This window comes from Bombus terrestris, chromosome 18 (assembly GCF_910591885.1).
Source record: "Bombus terrestris chromosome 18, iyBomTerr1.2, whole genome shotgun sequence".
Lineage (NCBI taxonomy): Eukaryota > Metazoa > Arthropoda > Insecta > Hymenoptera > Apidae > Bombus > Bombus terrestris.
The window spans coordinates 2,338,812-2,362,112 of record NC_063286.1 but is presented as its reverse complement, the minus strand read 5'-3'; the positions used below and the strand labels follow the sequence as shown (position 1 = coordinate 2,362,112).

General features: G+C 41.6%; 1 long non-coding RNA gene across 1 annotated transcript in view; it reads right to left on the bottom strand.

Moving 5' to 3' along the window:
* The window catches only part of LOC125386899, a 77,781-nt gene extending 77,301 nt beyond the window's left edge, over window positions 1–480 (bottom strand). Inside the window, exon 1 of the long non-coding RNA XR_007227456.1 lies at window positions 343–480. This is a non-coding gene — a long non-coding RNA (uncharacterized LOC125386899). The remainder of the gene's footprint in view (window positions 1–342) is intronic.
* Between the last annotated feature and the right edge of the window lie 22,821 nt (window positions 481–23,301).

Genomic DNA, 23,301 nt, shown 5'->3' with positions numbered 1-23,301 from the left:
ATATCGAGTCATCAACTGCTTCCGTGCAAAGAGTACACAGCGCTGAAACCACTTCCAATAGCACGTGTATTTTTAAAGTTCGTCGTTGGTTATATGCGATATCATAGATTCATCGGGAGAAAAAGTAACCTAACATAAACTATTCAACTTCGAATATATTCAATGTCAGCGTACCTATGCGTATCAATACGTGTAACGATCAACGATAAATGCAATTTGTGTCCCTTATAGCAAAGTCGAGCCAAATACACGTTCAATTAACCTCTATAATCGTTTGAAGTATCGCGTGATCTTTCGCTTGGCGCTCGAACCTTGATTACAATTACAAAAGTGCATATTTACCTGTTTCTCATTGTTATGCGTACCATCGTGAGATTTACTGAAAGTAGTTGGCGTTCGTATATAGTTGATTCGCTGTATCTCGTTAGTACAATGTATTTAATTTTGATCTGTCATTTGAATGCTTATGATCCGCCATTACGATGCACATTCGAGACACGAAGTTTTGATGACGATCTTCGGGAGCGACAATTATCGCAGCGGCATCTGTATGGCGATCATTGAAATAGGTCGTAGAGAGAAGCGCATAAGACGGTTAGCCCGGGCCCATTCCGCTAACGGTAACGACCGACCCGTTGGTTCGAGTCTCGGCTAAGCTCGAAAATGAATCGAGCCATCATGGCGGTGTTCCGCTCGATTTTTTCCCTCTCGCTCCGCGACCCAGTCCATCGGTATACCGTATCAGCGCGCATGCGCATTCTCCACGAAATTCCAAGATAGATCGAAGAGACACAAGAGAAACAGAAAGAGAAAGAGAGCACGAACAACAGAAGGTGGGAATGAATTGCATCGTGAGCAGAATCGAAGATTTTCTACTTTCCGTCACGACTATGCGCTTCCAATATAGGATCGTATCTCCTTCATTTTGATATGATACGAAAAGTACGATGATGATAAAAGAGACGTAAAACGAAATCCTACAAATGCTATAGTTTGTACGAATAATTCTTTTTAATTTTTCAAATTAATACAACATTAAATATACAGAAGCGATCAGTGTCCTTCTTAAAGGATCGTTGTTCAAAGTTCTGAAATTACTTAACCGCTTTGCATCGAAAACATTTTAATTTAATCGAACTGTTCTGCTAGATCGATGTAATCGAATTATGCGAGTAAGCAATTGGTCTTAAGGACGTAGAAATTGGAAAACTATAGCGACCCTGCCGGTAACATCCAGTGGCTTTTACGGACATCCACTAGGTGCACTTTATTACCGACGTGGCGATCGATTCGACCACTCAAGCGCTCTCGATCCTGTTAATGAGCCATTCGCCAGAAATGTTACAAATTAATTTGTGCATTCTCCGTAGCTCTTACCAAACAATATTCCATTTGAACGATCTATTAAAACTATAATTTTACAATGAATAGCGGTATTTTTTTTTTAATTGAAACATTAATGATATATTAACGAATTAGTAACAATATTTTTGTTCGAAACGTAAGACGTAAATATTATGCTTTAAGAAAATATCGCGTAATATATAAAAAAATACGAGCGAGAAAGAAAAACAGAAATTTCTTTCGCGTTTTCTGTAGTTTCTTTTCTATAGCATGTTATCGTACCCAAGTCGCTGGCGTTATCAGCTTTGACCGTCAATACACACTAATGAATATCATAATCTCACGCAAAGATACGAGGTATAATTATTAATGCGTCGAATAGTTTAAAACGTTTGTACGAACGAAATAGGGAAAAGGATAAACAAATAAAATATAAACTACAAATGATGATTCAAATTAATTAGCACAGACAAACAGATCAGAACTCACATTCAAACAGATCGTACGTAGATGACTAGTAATTGTACGTAACATTTTACTTCCCTTGTCTTTATATCCAATTAAAAAATATCATAATCAATCTGAGATAGCTGGAAGATATTAATTTACCAACATTTCTTGCGAATCTTCATTCAATATATTTTCCCTACTTCAAAATACATTGTTGTTAATTGCTGCACGACGATGATATCTCGTGAGACGCGGATGTATTCTTTTACCAAATTAGATTAACTTCGTCAGCGGTATGTTGTTATAAGATTCTTTTGATCTCTTCAATCCGTTTTAATTTGTCGATAAGTAACCTTCGTGAAAGTGAAGCGAAGGCCAACTGGTAACATAATTTCTTGCTAAATAGCATCTAGTAAGTTTGATCAGTTTTATTTATACGTTATTTATTTATTTATGCATTCGTCTATCAGCGTCTATTAGCCACATCTCCATTGCGCTTAATAACTAATTGCAATCGTTGGTTATCAATGGAGTTTATGTGGATATTAACGAACTCTATTAATAGACTTTACTAGAAATATATTTGCATTTAATATTTCTATACGCTAACCTTGCCACGTGCAGCTATGTGTTCCACGATGCATCAACGTATTAAAACGTTTGGATTTTACCATAAAAAAGTTTCTATTTGCAATTATACATCGCTGGGACTAATACAATATTTCTAGAATAATCAAAACAATTACGTTTTGTACGAAAACTTATCGATCAAAGATTCAAAGTGATACGTCAGCGAACTGTATAAATTTACCGTAGTCGACGATGCTATCTTTTAGGGTTGGCAGACGAAAAACCAATGAGTTTGCAAATTTCCTACACGAGAGGAGTGGTGCATTGGAAAAAAACGTGGATGCAATAACTCTTGCGTCTGGACATTATTATGTATCCTGCTGGATAATATCGGCTCGCGTGCGAGCAGATCTTACATCATTTGGCTGAAAGTCAGCCCCTGGAAAGCGATGTAGAAAGCACACGCAGCATGAAATGCAGGAATGCGCGCATACACGGACCTCCTAGTTGCCTAACGCGACGCGTAGACATTTTTTGAAAAGCCACTTTAAACATTGACGACCATCGTGTGTATCTCTTCCGACTTACGTTCAATATGCGTCAAGGGCTTATGATCCTGGGTCCTTGAAAAATTGCAACCACTGACAACCAACGAACGTTTAAGAATATTCGTATGGCAGACGAACAGTAGAGGAATGAGATACTGTACGTCTCTCGCGATTGGAATTTTAAGTTAAACACAGCATCATTAAGCGAAGAGGTTGATACACTCGAAACTTGCTTATACGTTTCTCTCGTTCAACGAAAACGAAAACATGGCAACGTGAAAACGTTAATAACTTCTACTTTGGGAAATTAGTTACCGCGTGTAACGAACCTTGGCGTTAAGTCAACCGAGAGGCACAGCGAGACAGAAAGCGACCAGAAAGAAACAAGGAAAAAACTAAAAGGAAAAGCTAACGGAAGGTCAAGAGGGTGGAGACGCTGGCTGAACGAGGGTGGAGCAGCTAGGATTAGGATTGGACTTCGTTAAATGCATCTGACCGAAACGAAAATGGTAGACGTCGCCTGGTTCTCTCCAACTTTGCCTCTTTTTGTAACAAAGTATACAATTTTGAACAAATATCTTAATCCCTGAAGCCGGTTCAAATTTATGGCCGACTTTTAACACCCAGATGCGTGACATCACGGCAACATATTATTCTTAAAATATTCTCTCCACTCTTTATACGTGTATAATGCTATTCCCCGCTCTTTTTTCAATTTTGTTTACGCTTACAAATGACTATTAAGGTTCTAGCGTATCTCAGGCGGCAGACGACGATTTAGGAGAAGGTTTCACGCGATAATCATCCAATAAGAGTACGTAGGTATCTCTGCTACAATGTACCGTAATACAAAATGCTTATCGCGAGGCTAAACGAAAATTAAACGCGCTAATATATTTAACGTTGGTATAGTTTCATATTCACGGCAATATAAAACAAAGTTCTTGAATGGACACAAGTACGTATTAATAATTCGTATACTATTTTTTGCAGACTTCAGTCAAGTAATAAACGTTTATACGAGCGGCAGAACTATCGTCGAGCAGTATGCACTAAGTAATAATTTGTATGTACTATTAACTAGCGGGCATATTGGCAACGATACATTAACAACGAGATATCTCTTACTTCGCTGACGTAGTAACAATCGGACGTGTTTCGGCGTTAATTTTATTATAGAGACATTTCAAATTGTAAATACGAACACGAGCTAATTAGATTATATCGTTTCCTATCATTCCGTGATGTTTGTAACATGGTAATAAAATTCTACGATAAACGATTACAGTGAAATTGAAATAACTCAATTACCGATCGTATTGAAAAATAAGTTTCTCTTTACGCCAAGTAATTACTTAAAGTTTCTGCATTAAACGAAGTCCGTATCGCGAAACGCAACGATAATTCATATTTTTCGTCGCATGTACTTTTTTTTTAACCATAAAATACCATAAAACAAGAATGAAGTTATCGCAACTTTTCCGCGTGATCTTCGAACGTAGAAATCTCTGGGCAAAGCAGAGAGGACGTTTAATGAATGCGATCATTCGAGAATCGTCAAACAGAGAAACGATAAAAATATAATATTCCTACAAGCGTTCTACGCTTCAACGATCCTCTTTTCCTCGCGGACCACACCCTTCCAGATTTCGGTCCTCGACTGTACAGCGTACCTCACCGGCCAGTTCCAGCATATTCTTTTTTATAACCATCCGAGCCAACACCATTTTTTGCTGGAACCTATCCCTGCCGGTCAGGTCTGATGAAACGCCCAACTTGGATTCCTTATGCCCATGGTTCCCCAGCGGGGAAAGTCGAGTGTCCCGAGATTCCTCTACTGTAAATGTGACTGAACGTAACCTAATATTTTACTTCGTAGCCTGTTACACGATCGTCGCACTCGATTGGAGCGTGATTCTCCGCCTCTCGAACTACTTACGAAGAACCCGCTCCAAGTATCTGAGAAACATTGTCTCGAACCATATTCATCCCTCGTCACCCCCGATGTTATATAGACAAGTCGATCGTTTATTTAGAAACGTCGACGAAGAATTGGATCGTGGAGGGTAAACTGACGTGTTTACCAGAGGAGAGGCTATCGATAACAACCTAAACATCACTAAACGCTAACAATGTTACACGGGCTGAAATCATAGTGGTGTAAACGAAGCTTTTGGCAATTTGTATTTATATCGCCATATATTTTTCAGCCCCTAAAAGCATCATCCTGTTAATTATCATGAAAGTTTCATAATTAATTAACTCGTTAAAAAGAAATGACGCTTACAAGAGTTACCTTCGTGGGTTGGGTTGTCGTTTTATTCTGTGTCGCGATACCTATACGGAAAACCGTGTACACGGAGCCGTTTTCATATCTATGCGAATCGCTGTAAAATTGTTCGTAATCGAATTTGGTTGTTCGAATCTATAACCTCCCGAAACATCTTGCTCCTCTGGTATCGATATTTCAGCAGTAAGTCATATGTAGTCTTTGCTGATTTAACTAATTGGAAGTTTTCGTGCGTCCAGAAATCTTGATCGATAAATCACGAGGGAGAAACGCAGTGGAAGGGCGTGGTCTTTTCGAGTTTCCCGCGGTTGAAATCGCGAGCGATATTTGTGCGCGCGCACACCGACGCGGGAAAGTGTAGCGCACTATGTAAGCCCTCTAAATTCATATTCGCGAATAAGTGTTCCGTGACTGTTGAGATAAGTGATTGGTCGGTGGAGGCCGGTAAGAGGGGCAAGGCGAGGCAGGGGAACGTGAAAAGGGAAATAACAGCAAACAGGATGCGAAAGAGAAGGCGGGGTGTTCGCAAAGGTTTGCGTGCTTCGGCGGCCGAGTCGCTATTTTCGCATATTTCTATGCGCTCGTCGGCGCAGCCCAGCCGGGGGAGAAAGAACGGCAAGGAGGATCGCGATGCGGTTTTACGAGTTATTCCATATCCGAGAGAGAAGCGTAATCCGCGCCAAGTTCGCGGGAACTGTCCAACTTGAACGATTACAGTAAAATTCCAGTAGCTAGCCGACCAGAAGAGAGGAGCAAACTGATTCTGACGTGATTGACAGAGAGCGAGGATGGAAGGTAGATACTGGAAATCCTGGACCAAGTAATTGCAGATTTTCAATACTAATCGGAACTCCCCTCGACTAGGGGATTAAGTTGCGTTCACACACGTCCTGAATACCTACATTTTACGTACATACCAAGAATAAAATAACTGGGAAACTTTTTATCGATTTTTGTATTCGTCGCGTCGTACGAAGCGATTAGAAACAGTATTTGCATATATCTACTCTTATTTTCCAGCGAGGTGTATTTTTATCGAGTTCTACATATCATTATCATATAAAGTATCAAATTTTCCCAATCACACGATACGAAATTTAATTACGTCCGAACCTAATTGGATAGTATATAAATGCCATAAATAAACGCAATGGAGTGTAACTACTTGTTGTATGTTCGTATATCTAATACTATCCTTCTTCCGTTACTCGTCGTTTAGAGGATTGAACTTTGAAACGATACGGCTTTGATCGATTATTTCCGATAGACGAGATAGAAAAATAGGCATGCGTATTGGTCGAAAGATTCACATTTATCATCTTCCGGACGACGAAGACGAGTACGAATACATATCTACGTGGATAAATACTTCAAGATTAATTTACATTTCCGAAGAACCACTCGTCGATCGATGTTATCCGCTGAATTAAGCAGTTCGAACGTAGTGGAAGTTTACAGAAACGGTACACCAATAACAAATGTAACGCTTAATAAAAGATAAGCAGAGAAATAGCTATATGCTGTCTAATGATCCTTGCGATACGATGGAATTTCCATAGGAATGGTATAAAATGAATGAGAAATACGTGTGGCAGTTTGGAGCAATCGAAGCCCGATTAAACGTAACTCGGTAGAAGATGCTATCGGTACACGAAGACAACCGTTCCATCAGGTAGAACACCGAAGGTTACACGCAAGTGCGTAAAAAGTTTATCGCCGCGGGAAAGCACCTTTTAAAAACGCATCGCGGCCGTTTATGAGGCAGCGATTATGTTCTAACTCGGAACATCATCGTACCACCATCGCGGCCAGCTATAAAGAGCAGTTGGTACGACGAGCTTTACATCGATCGTTTGAAATACGTTGCTCGAGTCCCTGTAACTGCAGCTGTAAACGAGGCCCCTGAACGCGGGGGCGTGACGCGATTCCATTCCGCCGGGAAAAATGTTCGCGGCACTGTGAACGCGGAAAAGCTGGCAAATCAAGTGCGATTAGGCGCGCTCGTATCATTCTAATCTAAGACCTACCTATATACGCAACGCTGTGTTAACGACGAATGGAACAGGAAATCGAGGGACAAGAACGCGTTTCCCGTAGCTTCGATACACCCTTATCGCCTAATTCTACGATTTCTTTTCGAAAATAGTACGGTTTAACGTGTATCGCGCGACGGTAGCGTTCGCTTTACAACGGGCGATAATTTAACGTGTAACAACGGGATCAGGAAACAAAAGGAATTTATTAGAAACGTAGATCCGTGCCTTAAAGAGACAATTCCAACCAATAGCCATAAGCTGCCGATTGAAATATCGCGTTTTCTCGTCGGAATTCACGTACTTGTAAAAATATTTTACGAACGTACCATGGTATCGGGTCGACGCTTGCGATTTTGTTACAACCGTCGGTCGTATACCATAATTCAAAACGAATATGAATACAGATAGTGTTACACACCTGGGGAATTGGCTCGGACCTCGCGGAAGTGACGCGGGATTCGCGTTGTTGCGATTATAAAAGTGTCAGACGTTATAAAGAAGCAATCGTTCGTTTAAACGTATCGATCATAATAACTCATTGTCCGAAACGTATCACCGGTGTAATCGATTCTTTCCGCTGTAAACGTTGCACGCGTAATATCGCGTTAATTAACGACGCCCAATAGCCGGGCTCGAAGGATCGCGCGAAAGGCCGAAAAGGAAATCGGCTTTCGTTAATCCAAGCCACGTTACAGCTGATGCGCCGCGACGAACATTACCACGAGAACGGAAAAAAGAGTCGGCTTGAAATAATAAAGAGCCGACCACACAAGACGATCAGACCGCACGCTGCGTGATTATTGGAAATGTTATTTCTTGGCCCCTGACTCGTAATGAACGCACGGAACGTCATCGGATATTGCATTCCGGATAAAAATCATTTCGGAAGAATTTTGAGGCGATCCGTGTAAATCTTGGATAATTAAGCAATTTTAGGTAATTGGAGGAATTGGCCTGGAGAAAGATTGCTAAATGGAAGCTTCCGCTTCTGTATTTTCTCTTTTTCTTTCGACGTTCCATTGGAATTCGAACATGAAACGCCAATCATAATGTAATAGCGACATATATTTTCACAACGATACGTTGTTATAAAATCCGGTATAATATATCGTGACAGTTTGGATGAGCGATGACATAATAAGTTTATCAATCGGTAAACCAGATTTTTAAATAGAATGATTAGCGAAATTTTTGAATTTTTGATAATTTTTGAATTTTCAATAGAAAATTGAAACTTGAAGTTTGAAATTTTTAATTTAAAGATCAAATTTTAATTATAAATACGTTACGTTTGGATAGGATCTTCTTGACCATTTGAACTTTTTCCTACTTTTCTAGAAATGATCTTCGATTCCCCGTTTCGTCCACCACCGTTCAAGGAAGAATGCAAAGTCTGTTTCTAATAGATGCGACGGAACACGGTTTTTCTATCGCTGTGTACCTTCTGCATTTCGTCGGTTCGACCAGTTACCTGCATTTTTTCGTCCAATTTTTTTGCTAAACGAACCTCCTTCTTTTCTTTCGCTTCTCTTTGTGAAAGAGCTTGTTTTTTCCATGCGTGGTTGCTATGGTCTTGCGCTTCTTAAAGCAGAAAATCTAAACGACTTTGAACAGTCGCCTCCGAAATACAAGAACATTCTAACACTTCTTTTACGTGCGAATATTCTGTTATTGCAATTGTTTTTCGTTTAAACTAACGCGCATAATTGTAATAACCAATAATCGATAGACATTTGTTCCGATCGAGAAGCAGACCTTCACCGTACAATTAAATTTTACAACGATATAAACTTCAGTCTCTTAAACATCTCCATTCTACCTAATCAAAGATCAGAAAAGTTCAAGTGTTCAAATCGGGAGGAAGAATTTTTAGCAGAGCACGTCCTATCCACGAGCCAAAGAAAACGGTAATTGGCCAATGTGTTCCTAAAGCTGTCGCTCGCAATTGACCACGGCTGCCCGCAACCCGTTACCTGGCCCTTTTTTTATATGTAATTTCCTGCTCGAAGCTGACCGCGAAAAAAAAAGGACGGGCAGAAGAAACACGAGCGAGCAGCCGAACGAATTCCTGTCGCTGTTTACAGTGCTTTATGACGCGGAGGAGCAACGCGCGATGGAGATGAACGGAGACGGAAGGACGAAAGGAAAACGAGAGCTACACCGTTATGAATTCGAGCACACGAAAGCCACCGACTCTGGGCTGGACACTTCTCAGCTTCCCCTCCGTCGTTCGAGCTTTATGGTGCACCGGTGCAAAAAAAGGGTTAAACTTCCTCGTACGTATACAGACGCCCTAAAGGTCTCGCTGCTTCGAGGGTTACCGTTATTATACGAATGCAAAATGTTTTTCGTCTGTTGCTCACTCAAGTTCGGACTTTCGAGAGCAACGCTACCCCATCGTTTGCCGTGAAAGCTCGTTTGTATCCTCGCGATGTCGTTCGTTCTATTGTTTTCACGCGTGCTCCATTACTTCGCGTCTCGTTCCATAGTGACAGTGAAAATGGTGATTAATAGTGAAAATGGTGGTTGATGAAAGCGACGACGAACGAGAAAACGGTGGGTGGGTATATAAGATAAGGGTGTGCTCGTGTATCCGTGTGTGCACGCGTACGCGTATGTGTACGACGCAGACCGTCGAGTGTCTCAATGTTTGGATACTCTTATCGAGATTGGTTCGACAAAGAACACCTTTCAGAGAACGTCACAAATTGCATTGGTTTCTCGCACGACGATCGGATCCTCCCCCCTCGACGATGAGTTAAGGGCCGAGAAGTGCTAAGGAGAACTGCCAGACGCGGTAATTAGCCAACGTCCTTCGTCTTTTAATAGAGAGATTCATTGTTCCCTCCAGTTCAATCTACCCGATCGAGCCGAGCAGTAAATTTTCCTCGAAGCTTTACTACTTCTGCCCGAAGTACGAGTAATATCCGTGTGAAATTCTTTGGCAAGATTAAACTTCTATACCGCGTCTAATGTAATCTTAGAGACGTTCCATTTCTCATTTCCTCTATAACCGACTTCGTCTCTCGGTTGATCGATTTCAATTTACATGTACGCGTTGTTTAAAAGGTAAAAGCTTATTTTCAGATATCTACGTTGGCGATCTAATCCACTTTAAAAGGATCAAAGAAGGAGATACGCTTCTTACATCGACTGATTGAAATATCCACCAAGTACGAAAATATCTACTTCAATTAGCGTGTTTTCCTTTCTCGAATCAACTTCAAAAATCCGTTCCGTTCGTCCAAACCATATTCTTGATATGACAATTTAATGCATCAATTTAGAACAAAGTATTGGCTTGTGATGTCTTCTAAATGGAACGATCGAGTAACCACGTAAATTTTCGCGAGAACTGATATGCGCTTTCGACACGACCTCGATCGCCTCTAACGTTGGATGTAACACGTGTTCACCAACCCTTAATGTTTACGGTGTTTTCCATGCAGCAGGGGAAGATTTCTGTCGGTGTTCTCTTAAACCGTTTCTAAGTTGAACGTTTATTTCTGGGTGGTTTCCCCTTGCGTTTCGAAGCTGTGTGAACCCGACGCAGCTCGCCGCTAGCTGCTGAAAGTGGATCGCTTCGTGGAAATCGCGTATAAATGAGTTCCGAGTACCCTAAAAAAAATTCAAACGATCCTAAGAGTCGCTAGGAATTGAATCATACCACCGTTGAAAAAAGATCTTAACGAATTTCTTTGTTTCTATAGGATACCGACTATTCTCCCATGTAGTCTTCGTTTTTCTAAATTATCTTTGCCAGGAATAACGAGCAAAAAGCGCGAGGATTAATTACACGAGATGACGCAATGGAATCCAGTTAGAGTAGCGCGGATGTTTAAACGTTCTCTACGGTTGTCTACGATCCTTTTTTATTTGCCAGGTCGAGACCGAATCGATTACTAACTGGATGTCGTAATTTTCGAAAAAAATCACGTGCAACCAGATTCGAATGGGAAGCAGTCGATTTCAGGGCTGATACCTCGAAGCGGAGGCTGGAGATCGATGTTGGCAGGTGACGTAGGAGGAGGGTGAACGGTGGTAATATCTTCATTTGCATTGATGGCCTTCTTCGTCGATACGATCCTGGTTGTTAGCCCTCGGGCTCTCGAAACTCCCCGTCGATCGTATTCCGACAAAGAGTGCAGATTCGCGAATATCGAATTCGCGAGTCACGCTTCTTCAACGAATTGAAGAATCGGCGTTACGCGTTACGCGTATTCTTAATTCGGTTGTATCAACGTAATCGTGAATCGAGTTGCGGTAGAAAAATATTTCCACGAGTACCGATCTTCCGTCTCTCTCGATGAACAGGCATGAAACACTATGTGTAGCAATGTCTTCAAATTCGTTGATATTCCCGTGGTTAACTCGTCCTTAAAACATTTATACGTTTCAATAACAGAAACGACGAGCGGTCGATATCTCGTTCGCCATTCGACGCTGGTTTACGCGGCGATTAAGCGGAACAAAGTCAGATCCGCAAAAGGCGAGTCAGGTGGAATTCAGCGTGTAGGGGACGCGCGTTAATTCAATAATTATGATAACGCTGATAAAACAAAGGAACCGTGATCGGATATCGGGTAAAGGAGCGCGCGCTATAACTTTGTCGGCAATTACACGCGAATATTACACGGAACAGATACAGGTGGCCCATTTGTTGGGCCGAGGACGTTCGCGATAAAGAGGGCGGTGCCCCGAAGCTCGTTAATGGATCTGGTTTTGCTACCTTGATCCGGTTACCTCTCTGCTTCTTATACCCCGATTTCTCTCTGACCTATCGTATCCAATCAACTCTCACCACATGGAACCCATCCCTTCTTCTCGTTGCCGCCGCATCTCTTTTTCCCCTCCCCATTCAGGGTTACCTTGATCCACCTCTCGCTGCCGGTTATTACAAGCTATTCCCCTAAAAGGAGTAAAACCTGAAATTAGTTCGGAACTTATGTCTTCGCTACGCCATGGAATCCACCGTTCGGAGGGATCGTCGCGATGCCTTCGGAATCTCGTTTCTTTTCGATTCCGTCGTTTTTCTGGTTGCGAGGCTGGCTTCATTATTTTTGGGTGGCTCGCCATTCGATCGAGTAAGCCCCGCCGAATCGTATCGCCGCGTAACATCGTATCCTCGGATCGTCATTTAAATAAACCTCCGGTAGAATCGTTATTCGACGATATTTTCACGTTTGTCCCTCGTTGCTCGTTCCTCTCTTTCACTTCAGATGTTCTTTATATACATTTCGAAATATTCCACAGATATTCGTCGAATAACCCAGCACTCGTTTTTCTGTTATAGACGGACGAGAGAGTTATTTTAATTAGTCGTACCCGTTTCTATTATTCCTTTTCTTTTTTTCTCTCTCTCTCTTATGGACAAGCCGCGCTCGATTTCCTCACGGCTGTTTCGGAGGAAACATCTCAGTCGAGCGGATCGCGTCGACGTAAAAATTTATCGCGAACTTACAAGCGAAAAGCGGGAGAAGGGTTAAGGTTGAAATTAAATTTTCCAAGGGAAACACGCTGCAGCCTCTGTGCGGCCAGCTTTGTCTTGCTTCCTCACGACGGATCCAAACTTCTCATTTCTAAATTTACTTCCTTGCACTCCGGCATGCTCTAAACTTTTACGAATTTAAAGGCTTTTCCTTGCTCGCTTGATATCCTAGCCCGAAGGATGCAGTCCTTCTTTCTTTCTTTTCTCCCAACCTTGCTTCCTTCCTTCCTTCATTCCCTCCCTGATACGCGCTTGAGCATAAATCCTCCAAGTGCTTTTAAGCTTTACAAGTTCCAAGAAAGAAGCAGAATGTCGCCGACTCCGATCTCGAAAACTTTCAACTCGAGACAGCGAGCAGCTCTTGCGCAACTCGCGTGAAAAATTTTTCCCCCCTTTTTTCCACGCAGCCGCGCGATATTACCCGCTTTATCGTAAAAACGAGACGGAATCCGAAATTAGTTAAGAACTTACATCTCGCCTGCGGCATTCAACTTTCAACATGGCCGTCCTGATACCTACCAGCCATCTCTGTAATGTTTTCTAGCATTTTCCTCGAGTAGAATTAATTAGTAGTATTCTATGTAGTTTCGCTTGTAATTTCATTTGTCACTTTGCTGGAGAAATTCTTGCAACGTCGAAGCGGTCTTTGTTGTTTATCGCAAACTTCAAAATCTTGCTCAGACTTCGTTGCACATACTTCTTCGACGACACTGGCTCGTTTTTAAGCTCAACGCGAACGGAGAAGGACCCAAATTGTCGCTGGCCTGGATCTTGAAAGTTTGAAACCGCGCGAAAGCTCTTACGACCGAGCGGAAAGTTTTGCTACCGGGAAATAGCTTCTACCATGCGATGCTTGCAGCATGTTGCCGCTAAATTTCCAACAGAACTTTTTCCCAACTGTACAGTATCGTTAAAGTTACCAAGAGAGATTCGGAGTTCGATAAGTTTAATCCGAAGGAATTACCAACGCGAAACTTTATGCACGTTCGTGAAAATCATTCGTTCGCATTGATAAACGCGTTACACACAGTCCAATTCCTTTAAATAGAAACGGCGATTTACGGATTTGCGTTGTGAAAGTCTAGGATGATGTACAGCCCGTGTTTTAGGATGTGACATCTCTTAACGATGTTACGTGACAATGTTAAAATCGAAAGCCAAGTAGAAGTATCATTGCCGTTGTCAACGTGTCTGTTCTACTATAACAGATTGCCCAAAATGATTAGAAGATCTTTATTATGAATTACGTCCCATTCCATCCATTAAGAAAACAGACGCCACGAAATCCTGTTGTACATGATAGATTAACGGTGTTATTGACACCGTAACAGAGACTAATTTTAACACGATGGTTAAAACACCAAGCTATAGGTAACACTCGTTAGGTAACTATCTTGCTCAATCACAAATGAAGACCCTAGAGGAAGATATAAGATGCAGTTTCGTATTTTATGAGAGAGTAATTTTTAAATCCAAGTTCGTATTTCAAGGCATCGCTTCTTATTTGTTGTTGCTGTTTATTTCAAAATGTTTAGGTATATCTTTGGATCTAACTCGTTTTCTTCTTTTTGGCTACGTCGAAGATGACGTTATCACGTTTATTCCGTGTGTCCTTTAAATAACAACGGAATTTCAACGAAGAACGAAGAAATTCGTGCGATTTGCTGTGCGACAGTGACCAATTAGGGTAGAATCGAACGAAGAATTTTCCAAAGATACGCCAACGGGTTTCCACGAACGAGAATACTTTTTCTATTCGTAGAAAACAAATTGCAACGGCGATATCGTTCGATGGCATAGTTCTATCGTGGAACAGAGGGTTAATTGGTGAAAGATCACCCTCGGCAATCAACGATGGAACCGCGACGATACTGTTTAAAAATATATCAGCCGCGGGAAGGACGCTCGTAAATTCCGCGAGAGGGTTAATCTGCAGTGAACCGAAGCGACGGACCAATGAAGCAGAAAGCAGCGGGAATTGGCGGGCGGCGCCATGGCTCCTCGAAATTCTCCGCTGCTGGCCAATTTCCTTTCGAAAATATTATTCCTAGAATTCGCTAAAATTCGATGAAAATTACGATTATAAAAACTAGCAGGCAGAAATGATTATCGGTTTGCAAAAACTTCGTTTGAATTTCATAGAAACTGCCCGCAGCTTGAAACCGTTTCAGCCGTCGCGCTGCTTCTCTCTAGTTAAATACGGAGCGTTGTTTCTCTTTAGTTAAACACCTACAACGCGTTCTTTCTCTCTAGTTAAATACAAAGTGTATTTATGTGCCGATTCTCTCGCATGTAAAACTAATTGTAACTTTCTAGATAATTAGACGTTTGTAGCAAAAAAGTATGGTAAAAACTTTAAAGAAATGGCAGATTGCTGGATGAATATCGAAAGCGATCGCGATGCGATTCAGCCGTTGATGAAATAACGAAATCGTCGGAAAATAGGATCGTTGCGACGAGTTTCAAAGAGTTTACTCTTGTTATTCGACAAAAACTATGGAAATATGCTTGTTTCAGTGTTGATTTTTCGTGAGCTCGTGCTACAAAATAATCGTAAGAGAATTTATGCTTTGCCTGCTGACGCTGTTTCACGCCTCTCATGTTCTTGGCCGATAGTTTTCTTGATTGTGCATAGATAAAACCACTGGAGATGCATTCGAAAGTTCAGGATAAAGGAAGACACGCAGAAGGCTGTCCATTTTATCGACCCGTCGTGCGACGCGCGCACGTCTTCTCGTTTGCTTTGTCAGGAAGAGGATGATGGCGGCGGCGCACTGCGAATCTACCCAAATTCTCTACATTGAACTCAAAATATTCTCGTACTTCGTACGAAATGTCGTATCGTAAACGTTATTCGGTTATTCGCTCTCTAGTTTCGTTCGACAACGAGATCCATTAAATTTCCGCGAAAATTCCAGTCGAAATCTTCGAGTATTTATATTTTGCTCGGATCAGACCTAAATCTGTTTATATCTCGTTTGCAATAAAAAGACCTACGGAATTTCGAAAACAACGATACGATATCTCGTTCGTATAATTTTGCGATATCAAGACGAATACGTTAAAGCTAACGTTGCATGCCTATGCATTAATGATCTTTCGTCTTCTTACGCAGCTCGTGATAAAATTCGATATGTTTCGAGTAATACATTTTTACTCCCCTTGTTCTCGATTGTCCCAGCTGCGACCATTCGCTTCAATCTACATTTACGATAGTCGCTCGTTATCTGGCGGCGCTGTTTTTAAACACGCTGTTTTATCACTTTTCAATATTCCAGGCTTAAATTAATTTTCCTCAAGAGGGCATAAATTCTTCGGTCGTTTCTCGCAATGCGACACCGAGAAGGAGAAAGAAAGAAAGAGAGAGAGGGCGATGCGGAGAAGGGGGTGGGACGAGGGTGGAATGGAACGAAAAAGAAAGTTTCGAAGGTATTCGAGATAACGCGGCGCAGCTCGGCGCCGTGTAGCCTTAAATTATTGCAACATTTTAGGCGATACAACGTGAAATCTTGGCGTCGACATTTCCTCGTAGAACGGTCGTGGTTACGTCACGAAGCTGTATGCATTCTACATCACCTTTTCTGTGTATTTAATGTACAGTGCTCGCGCGTGTAACACGCAGACAATTAACTTCGCTTTTCGCCGCTGTCATCGCGTACCTTTTCGTCTGTAAAAAATATGACAAGAAAACTGGATTCCGAGTGGCGAATATATAAGTATTTTACATGCAACGGCCCCATGTATAACGCAGATAAGTGAATTCACCGTTGGCGAGCGGCGTCGGCGTCGCCCTGGATGCTGCAGTTTCTGCGCATTTCACTGGTTCGCCCATAGCGCGCATGCACGCATTGTTCCACCTAGATATATCTAGAATGTATATTGTGCAACACAGAAACTGAAAAGGCCACGGCTACATAAAACATTTTACGTATATATTTGCCGACTCACGAGTGCCAAATAATAAAAAGGAAAAAAAACCGTATGGCACGGTTAAATGCCAGAGAGCTCGAGGATTTCAAAAATAGAATTGGCCGCTTTACGAGCAAAAAAGTTTATGCATTTTTCCCCATTCTATTTTTTTTCGCGCTACCTTTCCTTTTTTTCTCTCATCCGCCTTCTTCTTCCCTTTATCTGGTTTTACGTTATTCTTCTACTCTCACGCTGTATTCGCGAAATTAATATATTTCTTAGCGATATAAAACGAAGCGAAAGAAGATAGCAAAAAGGGAAACGAATTAAAGTCGTCTACGAAGAAACCCTATCGGGGTATGCAGTTTTATGAGCTTCCTTACGTTCACCTATTACGCAAGACTCCTAGCTTCCCGATGGTTATCATTACGGGTCAACGGTCCACGAAATTGTAGGATCCTTCAATTCCGTAGGGCTTTCGAAACTACCGAGATTCTGTACCTTACCTTCTATCGGTCGATGTCGCAATTAAAAGTTTCGTCGAACGATCGTTCTACCGTTACGTAGTTCTTTTCCTTCAGATACCAAATTTACCTCGATCCTAATACATAATCGCGAATCCTAAAATTTCTACGTATTCGATTTATAGGAGCATAAGGTTTCCGAGCATTGATTAACTCATTCGAGTAAAGGACTTTGTAATTAATCCCAGCGATATAATCACACGAGAATATCTACACGTTTCGACGATTCTGACATCTAGAAAATTACCTATATACCAACTACATACGTATGTATATACCGTGGTACAGGTATCTCACTCCGTTAATACGCGAATCAGACTTTCCATAGAAACACAGCTACGTTTAATACGTTCTGTTCATCTATATTTCCCTCTAACCATGTATATTATCAGCGATGAAACATCGCCAAAGAGAATCGCTCCTAAAAATGATTGGAAAATGAAACGAAATGCTGTGATTAATCGAAGGATCGTCGATGAACGCGTAGCTGGCTCGAGTACACCGATACTTAATTAATTGCGCACAAGGAATGGAATTACGCGTTCTCTCGACCAGACCGTGAATTTGCCTGGAAGGTGAAGACCCTGCGCATTGGTTGGCCAGTATTTGAGACCGTTCAATTCAGAGGCAGACATTCGTCCCGGCTTCCAGCTCTCATCTTTCTCGAAGTGTATTAGATTGGCTTCGAAATACGTGACCTCGCTCGAGAATCAACCTCATTCCCAACCTTTCTCGTCCCCTCTCGTCCCTGCCCTCTTCGCCCACCTCCCACGTCGACGTTTCTAGCAAAACGTCGTTGCAACCTAACCCAACCTTCCCGGAATACGTCGATCCTCCCACCCTTCCAGTCTTTGCCCTCTTCCAGAGCTTTTCGGTTTTCTTTTTTCCATCCCCGCGCGCCTTCCATTTTCTTCCAAGCTTTCAGGAACCATGGCCGGTCGCGCAAGAAAGGAATCCCACTGTTTTTGCCAACCCAAAAGGGAGTGGTTAACGAAATCTGTTTGTCCGGTCAAGCAGCCATGCGTTTTTCCTCGCAACCCTTTCGCTACTTTGTACGGATGCGCGGAAGAATTTTTGCGAAGGATAAAGAGGATAGAGATATTTTCCATTCTTTTCGAAGGAATCACTCCGATCCTTCTTCGCACAGCGTGTCATAAAAGAAGTTTTATCACCTTGTTGTTGAATAATTTTTAAACGGAATCATCCCTATTAAGTATGTGCTAAATATAATACCAAACAAACGACTACCTAGCACCTAGCAGTTTTATAAATTTATGCCTTTCCAATAATACTTTTTATAACATTTTCACATATTTCTTGAATTCTTTATTTTACTTCCTGGCGAATACCTCTTTCCCCTTTTTCCTAAGGAAAACATTATTTTTCTATATAATTCAAACGATCGATAGTAATAGTATATTTTTGCTATAACAACACCTTGTTATGGTGTCAAACGTTTCACGATAAAATTGGATGGTACGTTACGCGATACCACAAAATTTTAAAACGCCGATAGAAAAAAATAACGTCGAAATAAAAAGGTAACGCTTCTTTCGTAACGCTGTCAAATGAGACAAATGAGTCAAAGACATCGCGATTTTGCTTCGAAAAAATTGAAACTTTGCAATAAGCTCGCCCGAGTTTTCGTTCTATAGAGGCGGATTAAAGTGGAAGACGCCGTGGCGTAGTTAGATCCAACGCAATGACCAGATCGGTTATAAAAGTTCGAATTTCATGCAGCTAGGTTGGTCTGTGCGCGGGCGCAGGGCCGAGCTTCGCCCTGCGGAGCCACATGCATGTGCAAGTGTAAGCGTAACCCCGAAGTTTAGGTACCTAGAGGAGCAAACTCATTTCCAATGTGTTCGCCTCGAACTCCGCTCTACCAGATCCAAGAAGCAATTCCTATGCCAACGACTTTCCGTAAAAACGTCTCATATCGTGAGACATTGTTAAATATATTACGCCATTGCCTTCTCCCGGCCAGCACTGTGCTGTAATATATATGTATGCGAAAGCAAGAACACTCGTTGCCGATACGGGATCACGTGGCTACAAAGTTTTACAGTCCCGTGTGTTGATCACTGTCTAGACAGTCGTCCCGTTGATGCGACCTTTTTTCGCAAGCATCGCCGGACTAACCAGCCACAGGATGCCAAATTTTATCACGCGGCTACGAATTCGTCAACTCTTTCCGCCCTTCGACAGACTCGATCGACAGTTTTGAACGGACAAATATATTTTCTTATTCGTCCGAGTAGAAATTAGCGAAAACTATATATTATACATATCAATATCATTCGTAAATATTTGGGTACCTGGTGCAATTCGATCAGAATTATTTAATATTTTCAAGATTATGATCCAGGAAAGTTTCTCTATCGTCAATTCTTTAGCTTTTGTTATTTATTGGGATTAAACGTTCTAGTAAATATAAACTGAAACAAGCGATACACCTGCATCGTGTAAATTCCACAATTGCTTCTAACAAATAGCTGGCGTTTCGTAAAATCTACATAAATATTTAGAATGTGGCTATGCAGAAACGCGTATCTTACTAACTCACACTTATTATTGCTTCCTTATTTGTTCTAGTTAATATTAATAGTATGTTTTATCGACATCTACTAGCAATAGCTGTATGGTTGTCTGATATAAGATGAGAGACTAAATTTTGATTACAGAGTTTCATCCGACAAGATTCCCAGCTATATTTTCTATAAAGAATTTCATTTGTAATCTATCTGTATCGATAATTCAGAAGTATCCAGATATTTATATCTACATAGTAGTGTATAAACTTTCTTGTTCTTTATTTTTGCCTCGACGAAAAATAATTGAATCGTCCTGGTGGCTATGTCGTTTCGATCGAAACTTCCCCTACACTTTACTCGCAACAGTATAGAAGATAATGAGCGTTTAAAGACGGCATAAAGTACGTCCGAAGGGAGTTAAGGTAAGAATACAGCGGCCAGAATCTCCGCTGATTCTCTCCAGGAATATCTTTCTTCTTTCCTTTTACCTATCGTCCCTCTCGACTATCCGTTTATCGTTTTCCTCCCATTGCTCGCTTTTCTATCTCTCCGTCCATGCCCGTTTCTTCACCAACCGTCGGTGAAATTCTTGCATTTTCACAATCTCCAAGTTTTCATGTCTTCCTTCGAATATCCGTGTCGCCTCAAGTTTCCTCGTCTCGTTCCGCAAGACTTTGGTCTAATGAGACTTCTCCACCGTCGCCATCGAGGTAGACGCATAGATAGATATATGTATATATAACCCGTCCCTAATCCCTCGAGTACATGGCTTTATATAAAGCCGTAGGTTACATAGCGATGAAACACTCGGACACACAGGACCGAGTGTTCCGCACACATTCGCGTTCACCGCGTTCTTACGTTACCCTGAAAATTCGTCGACGACATTCCTGCCGATGTCCTCGCCTCGCCGTTTCTAGCTCCACCGTCGCCCTTCTTACATCGTCTTAGTTTTACGTAGCCAATCTTCGCGTCAACAATGTAATACGCTTTACATCTCGTTGAGAGCGAATAAAATTTCGCGAACGAAACCCGTTCTTGATGAAGGAACTTTAAACCAGCCCCTCCACTTTTCCAATCGTCACGAGGAAAGCTACCTTCCTTTGTTTCATTTCGAACGACGATCTATATCACAGAGTAGAAGAAATTTCGCAAAAATCGAGAGATATCGTCCGAACGAAAATATCGAAAGAAACGCTGCTGGTTCGCGTGTAAAATATCAAAGCGAGGATTTTGCAGATCCCGTACAATTTGTCAACAAGGAAAATATTCGTTTGGAGGCGTACTCGATGATGAGTGTCGTAAAATCGGCCGGCGAAGCTACAGTCAACGATATTCCAAGAATGACGGAGGAAGAAAAAAGGTGAAATCACGGGAGTGTGATCCCGTCTTGACGCGGTTGGAAAGATATGCCTCGAAAACATCGTCAATTCATGGCATCGTTTCATGACGCCAGCATTGCAACAAGTTAGACATCCCTAAAAATAATGAGGAGAATAATGGGCGAAAATAGTGATCAACAGCTGAACCGAGGCTTCCCTGTACAAGCATAAACACCGGACATTGCGACTGCCAGGCCAATCAACCGCGAATGAGCGTAAAGAATCCTCTTTACGATATCGCCGCCTGCGTTTTGAACGCTCGACTCTGGTTATACTTGAGACCAGCTGGCCCAGACGGTTAATTGAGAAGTCCTAGACGCCCTCTTGGTTCAACGACGACTTCAATTTACGTATACGGATCTTCGAGACTCCTATGGTTCGTGAATCCGAGTCTGCCATTGGCCGAGGGCTCGAGAGAACACTGTTGCTGGCACGGCTCGATAAAAGCTGTACTAAATAATCCTCGGAGTAAGACTGGTTCAAACGGGGGGAGGCACAGTCCGCCAGGCTTGCCCGCGTTATTTTCGCGTACTACGCTCTGAGAAATTGGTATTAAATAATTCGAAGAGGTTGTCTACAGAGAGCAACTCGTGCGATACTTGGGCAATATTTTGACTCTGAGGTTCGAGTTGACCGAGAGTCCTCGACGAACAAAATCTTTAAACGAATATATATTTCTGAAAGCTTGTGTATGCCTCTCGAATGATACTTAAGTAAAAGATAAAAATTCATTTTGTTTTTGTTCGAGTTATCGAATTTCTTCGCTTTTTGCTTGTTCGAAGATCGATATATTTAATTTCTACCTTTACATTTCACGTTTATTTATTTCTACTTTTCCAATTACTCGCATATCGTGTTTCTGGTACTTGGAAATCTATCTATACATATAAACAAACTTTCTCTAAATCTGATCTTAACTTTTCATCGCCATAGATTTTTGTCAGCTACAGATTCTACAATTCGTTATACGTGGATCGTAAAGAAAAATGAATGGGGAAGCGGAAAGCTGCGAACTAAAAAAAAGAAAAGGAAATAAGCAGGCAGGAAATCGATAAGATGAGCGATTGATGCACGATGGAAATACGATCGTAACTGGAACGAAATATCCTCGCTGGCATCGATGCAATAAGTTCCGGGAGAAGGTCTAGAACGGAGGCCTGAATATAGTTAGGCAAATCAAACAAAACCGAGTCCAAGTACACGTTATACTCGCAGCCCTTGGTCCCGCCGGCCGCATGAATCAACATTCCACGAACCCACACACGTACAATTATCCTTTATATGATATAATTCTAGAGAACTACAAACTTCTATGCGCGCAGGTGAAGATAATTACCTGTAATGATCGCTCATACATATGCACGTTGCAAAACGGAAGAGTCATTTGCAAATGCAAAAAGATACATCGTTGTGTGCAGATGTAATTTTTTTGCGGTAGGACGACCGTGTGTACAATAGCCGGCGAACTGACTGTACAGGTGTATTTCACGAATACATAATTTCATAAACGTCGTTGGTATTCCTTAATTACAACATTTTACGTCTCCGCGCGTGATCGTCTTTGTATAACACAACGTAAGATAGGATAACGAAGACCAATTTAATTTACAATCCGCGTATGATTGTATTATGAGTTTGGTTTATCTCTGCCATAACCCAGTAGTAGGTATATCTAAATATCATATCACAACGAATTGTAATTGTATCTGACTACGTGGGAGAATACCAATTTATATCACGCTTACAACTGCAAACATCGTACATACACCTAATCGTCAAAATTTTTACATTACCAGCAAATATTCAGACTACCTTTGGCCAAGAAATATTGAACTATTTCAAACGAATACAGCATTCGACGTGTGGTTTGGAACGAAATATTTTTCACGCAAGTAGGAGACTTTACACGCGGATATTGAAGCCGTGAAACGAAAACCACAGGCTTGCCGGTCATACGGTCTTGGTTGCAGGTTAGTTTCGTGAGAGATGACCATGATCTCGTTTCTAACAGGAAAGCAATCTAGCGGTATCGTTGGAGAAGACCAACGGTATCCTTCCCGGTTAAATGGCTAGTCGAGGTATAAAAAAGGGCTGGCCAATTTTTTTGCTCGTTGGCCGTTCTCCAGGAAGGACGTAACCCAGCCGTGAGCCGGTCGATGCGGAAGAATTTTTTCATGCAAACTTTTTCACATACCCCTTTGCTCTTATAGTTGCTGCCAGGTAAGGCTC